At 41.6% G+C, this 18,934-nt stretch overlaps 1 long non-coding RNA gene across 8 annotated transcripts in view; it reads left to right on the forward strand.

Moving 5' to 3' along the window:
* LOC110286852 (uncharacterized) overlaps positions 1–18,934 on the forward strand; it is a 34,491-nt gene extending 15,557 nt beyond the window's left edge. For all 8 annotated transcript variants that reach the window (XR_015047137.1, XR_003835706.2, XR_015047135.1 and 5 more), the window contains 3 exons: positions 6,511–6,600; positions 7,452–7,577; positions 18,793–18,934. This is a non-coding gene — a long non-coding RNA (uncharacterized LOC110286852). The remainder of the gene's footprint in view (positions 1–6,510; positions 6,601–7,451; positions 7,578–18,792) is intronic.

An 18,934-nucleotide genomic window follows, 5' to 3' on the forward strand; every position in this document is an offset into this window, starting at 1 on the left:
ACATCAGAATGATTGGTAAGCTTCCAAATCAGCTTAGAATAGAAATTGGGGGAAAGGTTCAACAGATGAGAAAGGGACAGGCCCAGCTCTTGTTTTAGCATAAAAGATTCCAAGTACAAGAACAAGTTGGCCAATGCTCTGGCCCTATAGCCAATTCCAGGTCATTTCAATGCCCTGGAACTCCCAGGGTTGAGCCTTGGCTAGAGTTTGGAGATGGCTAGAGAATTGGGAGGTGGCTCCCTCAAGCTGTGTCTGAAGCAAACTTGTAGCTACACCTCTGGAAGGGATCAGAGGCTGGAGCAGACAAGACCTGGCAGGAGATCAGAGGCCTTTTTCTTTCTCAAGGCCACATTGAGAAGGGACCACTGAATGGAGGATGTAAGAGATGGGCCTAACTCGGCTTCAGCAGAGGACACATCACTGTTTTGGGTGCTTGGATACAAAGCATCCCTCAGTTTTTCTTGATAAGAGAAGGGTGGCACACTGTTGAAAGGAGCGCTGAGATTCTGGAGAAGGTTGTTGCCGCCCAGAGTCCATCTGTACTCTGCGGATCCCATTCGGATGAATTTTATGCAGTGTTCTAGGCCAGTGGTTGCAGATTCCCACTACTGGTGGGAAGATTCTTCTGAGTGCCAAGCCTGTGCTCAGTGTTGCATTTGAGGCTCTGGGGTAGCAGAGGAAGTAAAGCTTTTTTTTTCTCTCCCTCATTTGGAGCTCAGGAACTGAACTGACAAACTTTAGAGGGCCATCTGTCTTCTGTTAGTGGAACACACCTTTAATCCCAGCACTCGGGAGGCAGAGGCAGGCAGATTTCTGAGTTCGAGGCCAGCCTGGTCTACAGAGTGAGTTCCAGGACAGCCAGGGCTACACAGAGAAACCCTGTCTCGAAAAACAAAAAAAAAAAACAAAAGAAAGAAAGAAAAAAAGAAAAGAAAAAGAAAAACCTACTGTGGACAGGACACCAAACTACCCCAGAAATGGGTCTGAGTGGACTCGTTGATATAGTGCTTTAAGATACTTCGAGGAGGGTTTGGGGAGTTAGCTTGTTATAGAAATAATATGCCTTCACAGTGAGAAATATCACCCTGCACACTTAAGAGAGTGATAAAGGAAAATCTCTACTGGAAAAGTCTGGCCAGCTGTTGCTAGTGCCCAAAGAAGAGCAGGCCCCGATAGAAGATTTCACTAACTTATATACACCTTAGGCTTATTCATTTTACAGTCTCTGTAGTCCTCCAGGACCCAGCTTCCGCTTTGAGCAATTTAAGAGGCAGGAGCCTGCAAGTCTGGCCACCTGGGCAGATGGGTGATTCACACAGCAAGGATTTTGCCAGAGTTTTAAAGTATGCTAGTGTTCTTTTCAGCTTGCCCACCTGGCTGAATCACACTTTTCCTGATAAGACCGCAGGGAGTGCAATTACAGCCCAGGACTTAAGGGCAGCTGTGACCCTGTAGCTATTCAGGGACAGATCCTCAAGATAGATCCCTGTTGAAGATACCTTCTTGGGGATGCACCTAATGACCGCTCAATCTTGATAAACGGAGATGCACATCCTAGCACAGCAATTCTGCTTATCTCAAACAGGCCTGCATAGCTCACTACTCATCTCTGAGGTATTTTGGAGGAATCAATCCCTGAGCTAAGTTCTGCTCTCTGGTTTAATGTCTCCTGAGCAAAGAGGTTAGTGAGGCCTTTATAACATCCAGTCTATCAGTTTGAATTTCTTCTGCATCAGTCTCCGGGATAAGAATTGTTGGTGGGGCTGGAGAGATGGCTCAGTGGTTAAGAGCACTGACTGTTCTTCCAAAGGTTCTGAGTTCAAATCCCAGCAACCACATGGTGGCTCACAACCATCTGTAATGGGATCTGACGCCCTCTTCTGGTGTGTCTGAAGACAGCAACAATGTACTCACATCTTTTTTTTTATATAAAAAGAATTGTCGGTGTGCGAATATGAGGACCCTAGTTCAAATCCCTAGCACCCAACAGGAGTATCCTTGGAGACCTGCTGCCAGCCAGCCTAGCCCCAGGTTTAGTGAGACTCCCTCATCTCAAGGGAATAATGTCCAGAGTGAAGAGCAGGACATTCTAAATCCTCCTCTGGCTTCCATGAACAGCTGCCCCCCTCCCCGACCCCTACATGAATGGAGTTTATCTTCAGAATCTTTTTAAAAACTTTGTGTTGGGGTAGAGGCTAGGGGAGGATTTAGAATGTCCTGCTCTTCACTCTGGACATTATTCCTTGAGATGAGGGAGTCTCACTAAACCTGGGGCTAGGCTGGCTGGCAGCAGGTCTCCAAGGATCCTCCTGTTGGGTGCTAGGGATTTGAACCAGGGTCCTCATATTCGCACATCGACAATTCTTTTTATAAAAAAAAAATTATTTATTTTATATATGTAAGTACACTGTAGCTGTCTTCAGATGCACCAGAAGAGGGCGTCAGATCTCATTACAGATGGTTGTGAGCCACCATGTGGTTGCTGGGATTTGAACTCAGAACCTTTGGAAGAACAGTCAGTGCTCTTAACCACTGAGCCATCTCTCCAGCCCCACCAACAATTCTTATCCCGGAGACTGATGCAGAAGAAATTCAAACTGATAGACTGGATGTTATAAAGGCCTCACTAACCTCTTTGCTCAGGAGACATTAAACCAGAGAGCAGAACTTAGCTCAGGGATTGATTCCTCCAAAATACCTCAGAGATGAGTAGTGAGCTATGCAGGCCTGTTTGAGATAAGCAAAATTGGTGTGCTAGGATGTGCATCTCCGTTTATCAAGATTGAGCGGCCATTAGGTGCATCCCCAAGAAGGTATCTTCAACAGGGATCTATCTTGAGGATCTGTCCCTGAATAGCTACAGGGTCACAGCTGCCGTTAAGCCCTGCTCTGTAATTACTTTCCCCGTAGGCAGGAAGAACTGGGTTCTGGAAGTCGGGAGGGTGGAGGGGCTGAGCCGGAAGAAAGATTAAAAGCCCTGATTGGTTGAAGAGTTCCACAGAGCTGGCAAGCCTCAAACATTCTAAGGCTTCAATTGGAACACTGGTCGATGTCAAGGTCTAAGTAGTGCCATTACATGGGTCTGATGAAAACCTGCAACACAAGCTGATGCCAAGAGCTAAGGAATTCCTTGATTCCCAGATCCAAACAAAAGTGCAGAGTAAAGGTCCCCAATACCTCCTGTCTTTAACACTAGTCCAAGCAGGTCCTAGCTAGGCCACCAGAGGGAGCATTTCTCCCTTATAAGGTAGAAGTGGTTCCAAGCCATAGAGAGTTCACTGCAAATCATAATTCTCCCAAGTTTGCTTTATCTCCTCACATAGACAGTCTGTGGAACTAGGTGTGCATTAGGCAGAGGACTAGTGTACAGAGGAGAAACAGCACCAGAGGAAATGGAAGACCACTCACAGTGTCACAGGCTAACACAACAGCAAAAGGTAACCCCCCCCCCCCACACACACACACACTAAAACTGTCTTGACTGGGGCTGTGCCTTCAGAAGCCAGAGCAATCACCTTGAATCTCTGTGTAGTTTCCTCAGGGCATCGGTAGAATGTGCAGGATAGCAGTTGTCGTATATAGGTTAAGCCAGGCTTAAGCCATCAAGTTTTCTGTAAAGGCAAGTGGGGAACACAGAAGAAAAAGGAGTTCAACAACTTCCAGTGAAAGGCTCGGTGGTCTTGCTACTGATGTCTTTGCTTATCGAAGGGAAATGAATCCCAGGAGGAGTGCTTATAATTGGGACTTACTATAGCCTGGTGTGATAACACACACCTTTCAGCCCCAAACTCCTGGGACGGAGGTGATAGATCCATGAGCTCTTGAACAGACAGGGGAGACATGGAATCCTCCCTATCAGTATCATTTATGAGCAATTCTTCATGTGTCTCTTGACCATATGTATGTATGTCTTTCTTCAAGAAATGTCTATTGAAGTCTATATTATTAAGTTGCGTCATTGTTTTATTGCAACTGAGTTCTGTTTGAGACAGGGTTTCTCCGTGCAGCCCTGGCTATCCTGGAGCGCACTTTGTAGACCAGGTTGACCTCAGACTCAGAGACCTACCTGCCTCTGCCTCCTGAGTGCTGGGATTAAAGGGATGAGCCACCACTGCCACCTAGTGCAACCAAGTTCTTTATAGATTTTAGAACTAGCCTTTTATTCCATGTGTGGCTTGTAGAGACTTCCTTGTGCCCCCGAGGTTGGCTTCTTGCTCAGCTCTCTGGGCTGTTCACTCCCATTTGTTTATGCTGCTCCTTGTCTCCTCATTGATTTTTTTTTTTTTTTTGGTTAAATCTCCCCCTCAAATTAATTGTACAGACCAGTGTCATTTTTTTTTCTCCACTACTTTTTTAGGTCTGTTTTTCAGTTGTTGGTGTTGTTTGACTGTACTAAAAAGGGACCATTCCTGTTGTCCTTTAGTGCATGCTTCAATGAGGGGACAAAGATACTCTTCTTAAATTAAACAAAGGAGTTTTCCTTCAACTTTGCCTAAAACCATACACGCTTAAAATCATACATTACCCATTTCCAATGAAACTCCCTAGCTGAGTTATATACTCAAGTGGTAGTCATTTACAATGGGACTCTTGTTCCCACTTATGGCATCAATAACATGAAAGGGGTATTTCTAATTTCTGGTAAATTATGTCAAAAATACATTTGTGACAATACTTGACAGAGAAAGATTAATTGTAAGATTAATTATCATCAGAAGTTACAGTTATTTTTTAAAACTCAGGGCCACACAGTCAGGAATGCAATTGCAGCAGATCTTTATTTCAGGTTTCCTTTCACAGAGTAGCCTTAAACAGTTTCTAGAAGGAAGCAACCCACAGTTCCAGCAACTTGTGAAACCCTCCCACCAACTGAAAAGGAAGTTAAGGTCAGGACACATTGATTAGAGGCTCCCATCTGGCTCCCTGCCAGATCTCTCCCCAGATTGCAGCACAAATTAAATCCAGCCCCCAGGACACAAATAACAACAGGCCATTCAAACTGGCCTAGGTAGGTCTCTTCTGCCTTTGTCCCAGGACCAGGAAGATGCTAAGATTAAAGCCATTCTTTAAGAACTAAAGACCCTTCCAGAAAGGCCAGGTTGGGGGTGGAGAGTCTCTGTAGAAGAGCTCTGGTATTTAACACTAGGAGGAAGACTGAGTTTCCTGTTCAGGTAAGTGCAGGCTCCTGGGGCCTATGGCTAAATCTTCATGTGTATAGTTCCTGATTTTTTGCTTCATCTTTTTAATTTTTTTTTTTTAGATGACTTGTGTTTAACTTAGGGTCTCATATATGCTAGGTAAGCATTCTACCATTAAGCTGTACCTCCAACCCTTGGTTAATCTTTTTTGTAAGTTCTAACATAGCTAAGGGCGAGGCAGAGGCATCGAGGATTTCTCCTCAGCTTTGGCCAAAATTCTATATACATTAATTTGCCTGTTTTATACAGATGGGTTTTTGTATTAATAATACATGCAAGCATTTAGGCCCAAAGCCAGGCCTTATAGCTGGAGGATCTATAAACTGGGTGTACAGTGTGTTAGAGGTTTTAGATTTCTAAGGTGTGTAATAACCTCATTACAAGCCAGTCAGTAGGAGATACACACACACACACACACACACACACACACACACAGAGACGCACACACCCTCTTGAAAGGTAATCATTCCAATGCCCATCGTGAGTGATGTCTTTTTCTCCTCTGTGCACTAGTCCTCTGCCTAATGCACACCTACTCCCACAGACTGGCTGGGTGAGGAGGGAAAGCAAACTTGGGAGAAGTTTTGACTTTGCAGCCCTTTCACTGGAAATTGGCTGTGAGGTCGGACTGGTAGAGTCTCCTGGGAAGCGTCTGGGGGACATAACTTAGATTTTCATTAGTCACAGTGCTTATTTACTAGATGTTACAAGGCTGGGTTTGCTTTCTTTTTAATCATTACTTGAGAGGGAAATATAATATTTCCAATAACATGTATGGACATTTTATTCTCTTACTGTGGTAGAATTTAGATTGCAGGCACGTGCATGTGCGTGTGTGTGTGTGTGTGTGTGTGTGTGTGTGTATGTGTGTGTGTGTGTGTGTGTGTTGGAGGCAAGACCTTTCAGTGTAGCCAGTGTCTGTGTGTGTGTGTGTGTGTGCTGGGAGGCAAGACCTTTCAGTGTAGCCAGACTGGCCTGTACTCACTGTATCCCTGATTCTGCCTCTCCAATGCTAGAATTATACCACCATACTTGACTTCAGTTCACTTTTAAATTATTTTATAATTTGCATATGTCAATAGCTTTTATGGGTGCTTCATTATTTCTGTTAACAAGAATAGATTCCTAGTACATTGTTGGATTATTTCGTTAGCGAGCACTCAAAGATATTTGCTATAGAATACTACTACCAGTAGACCTCGTGATGATAAGCCACATAGTGTCTCTTGTTTCATTTATTGTAAAAGTTTATGTCTTAAAGTTCATGTTCTAAGCTTACAGAGATTTATTATTGTGCTTTCTTCTTTTCTAGGTAGATACCCAGTGACGTCAACATGTAGTTTCCACAATGTGTAAGGTTTTCGAGAGTGACCAGGGGATGGAAATATTGGACTAAGGAATGGTAAAAGGCTACAAATATCAGTGTTTTAACCATTATTTAATTGCTTTTCCGATTATTACATTATTGTAAGCTTGTGTGTGTGTGTGTGCGTGCGTGTGTGTCTACTATCATTCACAGTGCAGAAATTGGCCTAGCCCATAGCACCTGCTAGGCAAGTCCGTCATTACCAATATAGCTCTCCAACTCCATCATTGCTGTTTTGGGAATGTTATTATTTTGCCATTTGGAAAGCACCTGTGCATAGGCTTTATCCTGTTTTGGGTACAATAAATTTGTATATGAGAAAATAATCTTTTTATGTATGGGTGCTGAGTCAGAACTTCTTAGCAGTAGTCAGTATTTAAACTAATAAAAAATGCTCAATGTGGCTTCTTCTTATGTCTTGAAAATTTAGCTGAGGCTAAATCGGATGAGTACCATTGGCACCAAGTAAGATCGCGTGTTTTGCACCTAACAGATAATTTCTTTGTCTGTGGATATGGGAGTACAGCTGATAAACAGTTTCCACCCTCAATTATAAGTATTATTTTTTTTTTTGGAGGAAACTCGGTAAGATATGAGGAAGAGTGTGATTAACTTAAATGCCTCATTTAAAATTTCACTCAAAGGCTTTGTGCCCTTCTAGAATTTTCTAAGTATGGCCAGAGTTCTAAGAATAAAATGTAGCGACACTGAATGAAATAATGCCAAGTAGCCACCAGGTGGCGAAATTGCATATGGATTTAAGCAGCACAGGCAAACGAGCCTCGGTCTCTAGCCTAGAGGCCATGTTTATGTCTGTATCTGGTTTTCTGTCAAGACTATAAAAGATCAAGTGGTGATTTTATTTCTCTTTATTCCCTTGGTTTTAGAACACTTCCATTCCTGCCCAAGGCTTCTGTGGGAGCCATGTGCCGCTGTACCTGCTGTGGGAGCCATGTGTAGCTGTATCTGCTGTGGGAGCCATGTACTGCTTGTTGTACCTGCTGTGTTACCAGGTAGAAGAGAGAAATGATGCACAGAGTACTTCTAGTTCTTCAGCTGTTAGGATTTTAGTTCCTGCATCCCTGATTGTCCCTGGATTTGCTACCATAGGAATGGACTTAAAGGATGAGGAGGAAAGCAAAATTAACATTTTTTTTTTGAGTCACCAGATACTCTAGTTAGAAGTAGAGTATTATAACTTACCTTAATTACTATAAAAATATGAGACCCTGAAAGATTAATTTGTTGTTTTATATATCACTTTAATTTAGCAATTATTTACTAGGCATTGCCAGTATTATTTCAAGTATAAGTGTCGTAGGTCCTCAGCCCTGTATTATTTTCAGGCAACCTGAAGGTAACGTTCATTTTAGAATACTTTCTTCCATAGTGTTAGAAGATGCAGACATTTAAAATGGCAATACTGATAGGAAATTTAAAATCCGGAGTAATAATCCAATATCTGGCCCGTGTTCAGACTTACTTGGTTGTGTCATTTAAAAAAAAAAGTTTGCAGTTGCTTTATTTAAATCACGATCCAGTCAAGGTTTATATGTTGGATTCACTTGAAGTGTGAACTGCGAGGCATTTTATGTAGAGGAAAGCAGAGTATTGAATCAGTTAGTCCTCCTGGTTAGGAAGTCATAATCTTTGTCCTCAAGGAGTTCTGTTTTGTGGTTTGGCTACCTGCTCTAATAGATTACACCTATGACTTTCTGCAAGTCCTCTGTTACTGACCTTACCTTCAGCCCTGCTTTATTTATTCTTTTATTTTTAGAAAAGATCTCACTGACTATCATAGGTTGACTTTGAATTTGTTCTGTAACTTCAGCAGGCCTTCAACTTGCTAGCCTCCTGCCTCAGTCCTCCAAGTAGCTGAAATTACGGGGCTATGCTTCTAGGTCTGATTAGCTGTGGGAAGTAAGAATATTATGATTTAACAGGCTCAAGTATAAGTTGTCAGATATCCAAATTACAATGGGTCAAACAGGATGAGAATTTATTTCTCATTTCTTTTTTATTTTTAAGATTTATTTATTTATTATATGTAAGTACACTGTAGCTGTTCTTAGACACACCAGAAGAGGGCATCAGATCTTGTTACGGATGGTTGTGAGCCACCATGTGGTTGCTGGGATTTGAACTCAGAACCTTTGGAAGAGCAGTAAGTGCTCTTAACTGCTGAGCCATCTCTCCAGCCCTTGTTTCTCATTTCTTAAGGGTTTACTGTCTCATTTCTTAAGGGTTTACTGTCCTATTAATCTCCACAAATGTGCTATTTGTCCTCAGGATACTAGAAACACCTACAGCGTGCACATTCACACTGAAACCATCAAAATGTAGCATGAGGAAAGAGAACAACATGGGAGATAACCAGCTGTCTCTGCTGTAAAAAAAAAAAAAAGTAATTCAGGACTCTGATATTACCTAGAACATTGCCCAGAACATGCAATTGCCACCACTTAAAGTCGAAAACACAGGAAACCTGTTAGACTTGTGTGTACATAGGTAGAGGTAGGGGACAGCTTGTGGAAGTCAGTTCTCCCCCTTTACCATTATTATAGTGTGTTCTCTCCTTCCACCATGTGGGTCCTGGAGATTGAAGTCCAGTGGTCAGGCATGGGGTCATACCTTGCCACCATGAGCTATCGCTTGGTCTGAAAATGAGTTAAAGTTCCACTGTTTCTTGTAATAGCACTCTTGTGTCCAGCTCTGCAATTCCAGTGGTGTTTTCCAATCATAGTGTCTTGTCTCCCTAACCATAGTTGGTTAACATATGCCTATGCTATCTAGGTCAGACTGTCAGAAATCTTCCTTTTGATTGTCTTTCTGAGGTTTAATTGGAGAAAAATATTGTGTTCTAGTTTGTATTAGGCACCTAAGTAATATCTCTCTCTGTCTCTCTCTCTCTCTCTCTCTCTCTTTCTCTCTTTCTCTCTTTCTCTCTTGTACGGCCCAGCCTCCTTTTTCCAGCCATAGGAAAGAAACGTGTCTAAAAGAATGTCATTTTGGGGCTGAGCAACTGGAGCTTCCCATTGGTGTTCAAATCTCCAGCCATGCTTGTACCATCCATCTATGATGGATGACCTATGAGACATCCAATAGATTCTTTCTTTTGCCTGAGTTTAAGTTGTGTTTTTGTCACTTGCAATCAACAGAGTTCTGATTAAAGCGCTATTTTGCAGGACAGTTCTGGAATCAGTGTAGCCATGTTTAGCATTTATGTGTCAGAGGGTAATAGTAAATAGTAACTAGAAGCAAGAAGACAATTTGCAGATCTATTAGTCTACCTGAAAAGTGACAGCCACAAGAGGCACAACATCAGGGGCTGCTGTAGCCCTGGCTAGGTTTGCTTTGTCCTCTTCTAGATAGTTAAATAGCTCCCCGCATCTTCAGACTGGTCATCTTTATATGGTTGCAGGATTACTTTTACTATTCAGATGAGCATATTTCCCTCTCTACCTTTTGGCATTGTTTACAAAGCTGCTTAGAAATCCTTGTCTGCTAATCTGGCATGTTAGTCATCTTGTGATCTGGCTTTCTGAGTGCCTTTATTTTTCAATACTAGTCACAGTTTCCAGTTTCCTGTGTAAATCCAACCATTCTGGCTTGTCTCATGGATACTGTCTAAGACTGTTTGAAATGGATACCCTTATGTCCATAGGAAGAGCATTGATATTTGTTTATGTTTTAGTAGGGAGTCAAGTAGACCGAACTTAGACATTACACTCCGCTTCTGTGGAAAAAAAAAAAAACTGCAAATGAGTTCACTTAGCTTTATCTGGGCTATTTAGCGATGTTATTATGTGTGCATAATTCAGAGGTCAGCAAGAAACCTGGGTGGTTTCTATGCAGCATTTGGGCCCTCCCTCTCAGGCTCCCTCCACCCTAGGATTTTACCTTCCACACTTCTCAGCTTGTATGAAAACCCTGAACTCTGTCCTCCAATCTTCAGGTCAGTAAGGTCCAGTTTAAGGCACCAATGAGGAATGTGACTTGGGGCTATGTTGTGGCTAAAATGCCTTAAAAGAGGGGGCATTGTCCAGTTCTGACCTTTTCTTTGAAGTGCCATTTTTCTGTCACTTTCTTACTGTTTTAGGTTACTTGACAATACTTGCATGTAACCTTTTTTTAAAAATATATTTTTCTCCAAAGTATACAGTTGTTGTATATGAACAAAAGTCAATTTCATAGGAGCACTGAGTGGAAATTACAACCTGTGTGGGCTGTGTTATATAACTTGAGGCACACACAGCACAAATACTCTGGAGGCACAGTAAAAATGTATACTAGTGTGCTGACTGGTATTATGTCAACCTGACCCAAAGCTAGAGTCATAAGAGAGGAAGGAGCCTCAATTTAGAAAACATTTCCATAAGATCCAGCTGTAAGTCATTTTCTTAATTAGTGATTGAGGTGGGAGGACCCAGCCCTGGGCTGGTAGTCATTTGTTCTATAAGAAAGTAGGCTGAGCAAGCCACGGAGAATAGGCCAGTAAGTAGCACCCTTCCATGGTCTCTGCATCAGCTCCTGCCTCCAGGTTCCTACCCAGTTGTAGAGTTCTTGTCCTGACTTCCTTCAGTGATGAACACGTAAGCCAGTGTACATGTAAGCCAAATAAACCCTTTTCTCCCCACTTGCTTTTTTGGTCATAGTATTTTATCACAACAATAGCCACCCATCTGGGATCTACATGTTTGATTCAGCTAATGTGACTTGATACAGACAGGGTTTATAAGCATGTAAGGTGAAGGTGATGATATTGTCAGTTGGCATACTTGGAGGAATGAGAAGCTTGGTAACTTTCCACTTAGGGATTCTCATGAATTCAGATTGTCTCACCATAAACAGGTAAATTCCATAGCAGGTAATCTAATACCTCTTCCATGAGGACCTCCAAGGACCAAGTATCCCTGACCCTAATATTGCTGAATTTTTAAAGGTGATGCTAAATTAGCTGTAGTAAACAATACTTTCTGTGCAGCTGTAGGTCAGATGGACAGAGCAAGACTCCCATACAACCCTCTGCCAGACCTGGTGTCTATGATAGATAGAAGGAGGAGATAAATAGATAGGTTATTTAAAAGCTTGAATAGGGATGAGTGACATAGCATATAGAAAGGACTGTTAAGGAAACCCAAACTTCTCCTTGGGGCACAGCAACATATGGTAAATATAGGATTAAAAAGATAAGACAAAGGCAAGTTTAAGGAGGAAGAGGTTTCAGCTTTGGCCCTGTTTGAAATATCTGTGAGGCATCTAGGTAAATGCACAGGAATTTGGAAAACTGGAGAGAACTCTGGAATAGAGATCTGTATTGAAGAATGCCCAGTAGAGAAGTGGTAGATGAACCTGTGGCTATGAATGAGATGGCCAGATAGAATGTGCCAAGGGAGAAGAGAATTGATGAGAGAGAGGGGAGAGAATACTAAGTAGGTCAGTTTGGGAAATTGTGAAGTAGCTATAAAAGTAAAAGGGGAATTAGAAAAGGTTGTATGTAGAAGTAAAGGAGATGTCCAACTCATTGGTGTTCAGTAGAGCCTAATGCTATAAAAGCAAGCATTGTACACAGAACATATCAGGTCTAACAGCAAAAGGTTTATTTTCATCTCACGTTTGTAGTTGGACTGCAGTGTCCAGGAGCACAGCCATTTTGCAACAGCTTCTGGATTTTATGGGGGTGGTAAACTGCATCATGTAGCCCCTGCTAACCGTTCTTCCCAATAGCCATCCCCCTGTGTGGTCCCTTGCTCTCAAATTTGGTGGGTTCTATAAGTAGTTTTAACTGATAGTATGTATGGAAGTGATGCTGCTTGTTTACAGATAAGTGTAGCTCACACCCCTCATCGAAGAGCCCTGTAGCCACGTGTAGTGGTGCATTTCTTTAATCCCAGCACTTGGGAGGCAAAGGAAGGTGGAGCTCTATTAGATTAGGTCAGTTATGTCTACCTACCTATTGAATTCTAGGCCAACTAGTGCTACATAATGAGACCCTGTATACATAGGCAATGTGTGTGCATACACATAAACAAACAAACATATAAAAAGAAGCTTCCTTTTACAACAGATAAAGTTTAATATAGAGATATAGAGATCCACAACTGGTCAGAATGCAGAGTAAGTGACTGTGGGATGCCCAACTTAAACAGATATATCCTTTTTGTTTGTTTGTTTGTTTTTTGTTGGTTTTTTTTGTTTGTTTGTTTTTTGAGAGGGTTTCTCTGTGCAGTCCTGGCTGTCCTGGAACTCACTCTGTAGACCAGGCTGGCCCTGAACTCAGAAATCCACTTGGCGTCTGCCTCCCAAGTTCTGGGATTAAAGTTATGCGCCACCACTGCCTGGCCAACAGATATATCTTAAATGGAACCCCATACCTAAGGATAAGGGAACATGAAGATGAGGTAGGAAGTAAGAACCACAGGACCAGGATATCTGTTGTTTTATAGTGTCCCATACACATGTGTACACACAGAGGAAAATGTAACCATGAACTCTTAACAATATGTTTGCCTAAACAAGATCAGCATAAGGACAGCACAGTTGACATGTCACTAGGGGAAATACCACATGGTCCCACCCCTAGATCACAAGGTGCAAGTGGCAATGGCTGATGAAATAGGGTGAATCAGTTTCCTTTAGGGATGAGCTTTCACAGAGGTTGTAACTAATAATTAAAAGAGAGGCTGTCATTTGGGGAGGGGGAACAGGGAGAGGAGAGAGAGAATACTCTTGTATGAAGTTTCCCCCCAAACACTTAAAAAACAGTAGGTCGTAAACTCCCTCACAGCTTTCACTGTGGCCTTTTGGTGCCTTGAACAACCATATAAGAAGTCTAGCTATCTTGCTAATCAGGACAAGTGAAGGAGACCTGAGATGGCATGGAAAGGGAGCACCCTGGCTAAGCCCAGATCTTTAGATCTGAACAGGCATGTGAAAGAGACCATCCGGGCCCCTCCAGACCAATTACCAACCAGCTGGGGACCATGGAGTGGCCTAGTAGATAGGAAGCAGAGTAAATTTACAACCTAAGGGAATGGCCTGTTAGCATCTGGAAGCTCACATGCAATTGTGGGAGTATTTTTCCTAATTAGTAGTTTGGAATAATGTATTTATATCCTTATTTTTATTTTAATGTACAAGGTGTTTTGCTTAAATATATGTTTGGGCACCACATGCATGCCTGGTACCACTAGAGGCCAAAAGAGGGTGTTGAGTCCTCTGGTACTGCAACTACAGATATTAGTGGGCCATCATGTGGTTGCTAGGAATAGAACCTAGATCCTCTGGAAGAGCAGTCTGTTTTTAACTGCTGAGCCATCTCCCCAGCCCCTGAGGGGATTTTTTAGAAATAATAATGATAGATACTTGGGAATGTGTACATATTAATAGAGGACTTTTCTATAACGATGGTATGTGCTTGGAAATGTGCATATGCAAATAGGGAAAAGCTAGGAGGAAGAAGAATCAAGATGCAAAAGAGGGAGAGATAGCTGATGCCATCCATATGAGATATCTAAGAAGGGAAGATGAGATCCCAACTCTGGTGATGGAACTGATCTCTGTATATTTCAGCTTTTAAATCAAGAGATGCTTGCTTTCCAATGCTTGCTCTCATGTACTAGAGTCAAAAGAATATATAAAAGTTAGGTAGGAATTAATTGGTTTCCCAAGAATGGTTGACATGTTCCTTATCAGGATTGCTTAGAAGCCAGGTAGTAATTGGTATCCGTACCTGTGGGTTAACAACTGGACTCCCTTTTACTAAAGCCGTTTCTGTACATAAAGCCATACCTCCGCAGAGTTGAGCTAGTCTGGGCTCTGTGGGTTTTCAGAATGGTAGAGGCTTTAAGTTGGGTTGTAGTAGATAACTAACATAAAAAGGCCTTGACTGATATCTGCAGACTTCCACATGCTAATGAGGAAAAAAATGTGTCAAGGTGTCTTAGTCAGGGTTTCTATTCCTGCATAAACATGATGACCAAGAAGCAAGTTGGGGAGGAAAGGGTTTATTCAGCTTAAACTTCCATATAGCTATTCATCACCAAGGAAGTCAGGACTGGAACTCAAGCAGGTCAGAAAGCAGGAGCTGATGCAGAGGCCATGGAGGGATGTTCTTTACTGGCTTGCTTCCCCTGGCTTACTCAGCCCGCTCTCTTATAGACAAGACTGCCAGCCCAGAGATGGTCCCACCCACAAGGGGCCTTTCCCCATTGATCACTAATTGAGAAAATGCCTTACAGTTGGATCTCATGGAGGCATTTCCTCAACTGAAGCTCCTTTCTCTGTGATAACTCCAGCTGTGTCAAGTTGACACAAAACTAGCCAGTACACAAGGGAAAGTGGAAAAGCAGCTCAGTATAACAATAAGCCTCTGTAAAAAAACATCTATTATGGAAAATTGTAATCACACATGAAAAACATCTATTATGGAAAATTGTGATTACACATAAAATTACACAGACCAGCACAATGAACCTACATGTATTACTAATTTTGTTAAAAATACAAAATATGATATGGATGCTAAGATCTGTAAATTAGCATAAGACACAGGAAGGATCTGTCTATAAAAATTAAAAAGAGAAATAATTAGCAATTTTTGCTCATAATTTTAATGGTACATATTTTATTATATATAGAGTTGATCCTCATTGTTTAATAATTTCATAATTATAGCTTGGACTATTTGCTAAAATTTATCTGTACTTCTCTGGTTAGTACTTGCAGTACTTTCATGGTAATTCATGGACCTGCACAGAGGGCCAGGCACTAGATGTTCTCAGCTAAGGTTGCATAGAGAACACACTTCTTTTCCCATATCTGTTATCACACTGTAAGTGTCCTTTCCATGGTCATTTTAATGTTACTTTTTGCTTCTTTTGTTGGTGACTTCACTGTTTAAAGTGCCACTAACAATAATGTTAATGCCAGAAAGTTGTGGTATGTCTTAAGATAAGCTTCATTTTGGCATGAGCTATAATGCTATTGTCTATGATATTAGAGGTAATGAATCTTGCAAATCTAGAAAAAGAAAGAAGAAATTTGGCAGCCTATGGATGCTCAGAAAAATGATGAAATATTTTATTTATTTTGGGGTACGTACGTGTGATGTGTGTGTGTGTTTCAATGTGTATGCCAGTTGTGTGTGTGAGTATCTCTGTCTCTGTCTCCCCCTTTCTCTGTCTCTCTATCTCTGTCTCCCCACTGTGTGTGTGTGTGTGTGTGTGTGTGTAGGCCAGGTTGACATTGGGTGATTTCTTAGTTACTGAGTTACCGTTAGTTACCATTGCTGTGAAGAGACACCAGGAGCAAGGCAACTTATAAAATAAAGGGGACTTGCTTACAGTTTCAAAAGGTGAGCTCATAGCCATCATGGTGGGAGCAAGGCAGCAGGCAGGCATGGCACTGGAGCTAAGAGCTTACATATTATCTACAAGGTGCATGGGAAAAGAGGAGGGAAAGGGACCAGGCATGGGCTTCTGAAACCTCAAAGCCCACCCTCAGTGACACACCTCCTCCATTAAAGCCACACTTCCTGATTCTCCCCCAACTCTTCCACTGACTATAATCAAGCATCTGGATACGATGAGCCTGTGGGGACTATTCTCATTCCAACCGTCACATTCTTCATTGCAGTTTTTGAGAGAGGAACTCTCAGTGAGCCTGCAATTCCCCGGTTGAGTCCCAGTGAGCCTCCTAGCTCTGCCTTCACAGAGCTCTGAGATTGTAAGCACATACCTCTACTGGTTCTTTGATATGGGTTCCAAGGGCTGTAACATCCTCTTTACTGACTGAAGTATCACCTCAACCTCAATACAAGTCTAATTGGCATTTCTTTCATCCTAAGGATAATGAACTTTTTGTTTGTTTTTCGAGACAGGGTTTCTCTGTGTGTAGCTCTGGCTAACCTGCAACTCACTCTGTAGACCAGGCTAGCCTCAGTTTCAGAGATCCACTTGTCTCTGTCTCCTGAGTGCTGGGATATAAAAGGTGTGTGCTAGCACTGCCTGGCAAGAATATTGAACTTTTAAATTAATTAGTTTTTAAATTGTGTTGATTAATTTATTTGTATATTTGTATATTATTTGTCTGAGCTTGTGTATGCATATGCATTGCATACATATGGAGGTAAGAGAGTAACTTACTGGAATCAACTTTCTCCTAACTTGGGTCCTAGACATTGAATTCAGATCACTAGGCTTGGTAGCAAGTGCTTTGACCCGCTGAGCCATCTTGCTGGCCCCTTGATTTAGTTTTTTAATTAACGTATAAAGTGATAATTTTCTTTAGGGTGTTTTAGAACAGCTTGTTTTCATTGATATTCCCCTCATTCCCAACTTGCACATGCCATCCATTATTCCATTTTCAACTCTCATGTCTTACATATTCTATTGTCCTCCTCGTCCTCCTTTCTTCAAACCTTTTTCTCATCCATGGTCTCTTTTTAAAGTGTTAACATCATATATTCCTTCCACATAGTAATGGATTTCAGCGTGACCATTTTCATACATGTACATAGCATCTTTACCCTGTTCCCTTCTTTGCCCCACTCCTACTCCTGCTCATCCCCTTCCTTCCTAGCTAGCTGCCTTTCTTCTTTCATATGTAAGTCACTGTGTTTCACTAGGGGTCTTTAGAGGAGCATCCATCAGCAAGTGTTTGTTTGGGGGTGGGGGACCATGAATACCTTGCCAGTAGCTACAGGACTGAGAAAAATCTCTCCTTCCTCCATCAGCATTAACTACACATAAGTCCTCAGGGAGGGTTAGAGCCATGGTCCTGTCCGACAAAAATGTTCTTTCTTCTTTTGGTAGTCGTCTGTTCAATTCATTTGCCTTATATTTCTGGAATTTGATTTTTGGAACTCTGTAGATTCTAGATAATCAATCCCCTCTTGTATGTATAGCTGGCAACAATTTTCTTCCATCCTATCGGCTGTCTCTATACAGTTTTTCCTTTGTTCTATAAAAGCTTTATAATTTCATGGCATCTCACTTGTGGATTTTTGGGATTATTTCCTGTGACAGTTTAGGCCCTTTCAAAAAGTTTTCACCTGTGCCTAATCTTAGAAATCAAAACCAAAAGTCCGAGAACAGTAAGCACTATTATTATATGAGTTACAGTGATGACTTATTTGTTTTTCTGGGCTTTGATTTTCCTCAGTTACAACTCCAACATCTCGCTGAATACTACATAACTATTTCCTCTACCACACTGAGCCCCTCCTGATGCAATAGAGGCAAGGTGCTTACCCTGCTGGAATTTATGGACTCTTGAAATATGTCGCCTGTGATTTTCTGTAGTGCTGTTAGAATTTGATCCACGCTGAATTCATTTTTGTCCAGAGTAAGAGACATGAATATAGTTTCTTTAACTTAGTTTTCTCAGCACTATCTCTTGTATGTGTTTTGTACCTTTGTTGAAAATCAAGTGGTTGTAGCTGCATGGGTTTATTTATGGTCCTTTCTTCTAGTCCACATCGGTGTTGGGATGTTTTTTTCCTGTGACCTTGTAACATAATTTGAGATTAGATATTGGGATACCTCTAGCACTATTCTTTCTTCTCAAGATTGCTTTGCCTAATTCAAGGTCTTTGGTACTTCCATTGGAAGTTTAGGATTTTTTTCCTAAAACAATTTCTATAGAGAACATTGTTGGAATTTTATGAGAATTGTATTGACTCTGTGTGGAAGAATAATACTTTAAAAAAAACAATATGTTGTTATATATTTTCAAATATGTTCTCCCATTCTATAGATTTGGTTTTTGTTCTGAGTCTTTTATAAAACAAGGAGTTTTAAATTTGGTTAGTTCTAATTAAAAAAAAAATGTATGTGTGCTATATGGCTTTAATTTGCCAATGCCAGAGAACTTGAGTAAAGCCGAATTCAAAAGTAATGGACAAAAAGTGATGAACTAGTTTGTTCAGCAGAGGGAAATTTCAGACAAGATAACATTCAGGCTGGGATTCCATGCTAGTGAGAAGGAGCAACAAGTAAAGCACAAAGATAAGAAAAATGTACAGTTTGGCAAGGAAAAGAGAGCCTAAACTAAGAATACCATCACAGTGGCTCCTTGCTCCAGAATGGATGCATGGGAAACATTTCCTCTAGGTCAGCATTAAAGGCACACAAAGGCCACTGACACTGTGATCTAATAGGACCAGGCTACATATCAAGCTGGAAGCAGGATTCAGCATAGGCATTCACTGGGGTTCTGCTTTTGCAGGTATAGAAGAAGCAAGTGGGAGTGACCCAGGAAGACTTGTTTCAAGGCTACAGAAAGCCCATGAATCCAGGCACTGGCTATGATTGTTGGATTCCCTGGAAGAAGACCCAGAGAAGCCATTGCATGGAGCTGGAAAGATGAA

Source organism: Mus caroli, unplaced genomic scaffold, assembly GCF_978045245.1.
Source record: "Mus caroli unplaced genomic scaffold, Mus_caroli_1 scaffold_5, whole genome shotgun sequence".
NCBI classification, from domain to species: domain Eukaryota; kingdom Metazoa; phylum Chordata; class Mammalia; order Rodentia; family Muridae; genus Mus; species Mus caroli.